At 39.7% G+C, this 1,511-nt stretch overlaps 1 non-coding gene across 1 annotated transcript; it reads right to left on the bottom strand.

Moving 5' to 3' along the window:
* Positions 1 to 1,083: 1,083 nt before the first annotated feature.
* LOC111756735 (small nucleolar RNA SNORA2/SNORA34 family) lies at positions 1,084 to 1,221 on the bottom strand. Its single transcript, XR_002791146.1, has one exon. It is a non-coding gene; the product is annotated as a small nucleolar RNA SNORA2/SNORA34 family (small nucleolar RNA).
* Positions 1,222 to 1,511: the final 290 nt, after the last annotated feature.

Raw genomic sequence — 1,511 nt, 5'->3', positions numbered from 1 at the left:
GGATAGAATATGTACATGGAGATGCACGCCTGTCATCCCAGCACTCCAGAGGCTGAAGCAGGAGGATCATGCGAGTTTGAGTCCAGCCGGGGCTACAAAGTGAATTCAAGACCAGCCTGTCTAAAAGGGAGAAAAAAACAAGAAAAATGCTCTTTTCTTTGCTCTGTGATACATTCGTTTGTATGAGTTGAAAATCACTCTGTTTAGTTGAACAAACCTCAGAGAAGAACGGACGCGCACACACAAACACACACAGCCTCGTCTTTGCTGTCTCACCTCCTCTCACCTCCACGGGCGGCTGCTGTTGCACGCAGCCTCTTTCTCCACTGCTGACCCCGTGGTTGGATTGTGTGCCCTCTGTGCAGCTGCTTTTAACATTAATAAAAACAGGAATTATTTATACTGCGTTTTGTCCTCATGTTACTATCTTTGCTGGTGTTCTCTCTTTTTCCTAAGGATTCCAGGTACGTTCTAAGGATTTATTTTCAGCGTGAAGAATTCTCATTAGTGTTTCTTGACAAGCAAGTCTGCTAGCCATGAATTCCCATTTTTTTTATCTGGACATTTTTTTTTCTTTCTTTTCTTTTTTTTTTTTTTACTATTTTTTTATTTTTTATTTTTATTTTAAAGGGGTAAAATTAAACACAACATAACAGAACAAAATAGGACATAAGAAAGCAATGTAAGAGATATACATTTCAAAGCTAGACAACCTGAGATCTTCACTGTCTATCATATTATATTGTTTCTTGTTTTCTTCCAAATAGTTGTCCATGTCTTCACATACAGAGAATTCATACAAAACAACATAGTATAAAACTGATCTGAACAGAATGAGAAAGGCATTTTAGGTCTTCATAACCAGACAACAGTCACTAATGGCTGTCGTAGTCTCTTGTTCTCTTCAAAATAGCTGTCCATACTTTCATGTATATTGAAGTTCAACAAAACAAAATAGGCAGGTGGGGAAGGGTTGCTTGGTTTCCCGGCGCTCCAGGTCCCAGCATGGTGTGGGTCCCAGTAAGTGCTGGTGGCTCCTATCCTGGGCCACCGGTCTGCCATACTCATAGCTGCTTATGGGGGCGGGGGGTCTTTCTAATGAATTGACCATTTCACTGCCCAAGTTCTGAAATGGCCAACAGACAATAGAAAGACATCTCTTTAGGCTCCTGCTTGAAACCATCAGTGTCAGGAAGCTGCCAGCCTTGATTCAGGTATCTGGACATTTTCTTTATTCTTCATTTCCTCTGGCCTCCACTGTGAATGACATTAGAGAGCTGTTAACCTCACTGAATTTACCTTGTATATGATAAATCAATTTTCTCTTAATTCTTTCAAATCTATAATTCCCTGAGTAACATAATCTTTTTCAAATTTCTAATTATACCCTTATAGAATTATTTATGAGGGCTGGGGATTTAGCTCAGCGGTATAAGCACCTGCCTTGCAAGCAGGCGGTCGTGAATTCGATCCCTGGTACTGATAAAAAAAAAAAATTTAATTTAAAAAAA

The sequence above is a fragment of the Cavia porcellus genome, unplaced genomic scaffold (assembly GCF_034190915.1).
Source record: "Cavia porcellus strain 051 isolate PalLab524CR breed Dunkin Hartley unplaced genomic scaffold, mCavPor4.1 scaffold_5, whole genome shotgun sequence".
Taxonomy (NCBI): Eukaryota; Metazoa; Chordata; class Mammalia; order Rodentia; family Caviidae; genus Cavia; species Cavia porcellus.
Note: the sequence above shows the minus strand (reverse complement) of the source record. Positions and strands in the feature narration are given on the sequence as shown.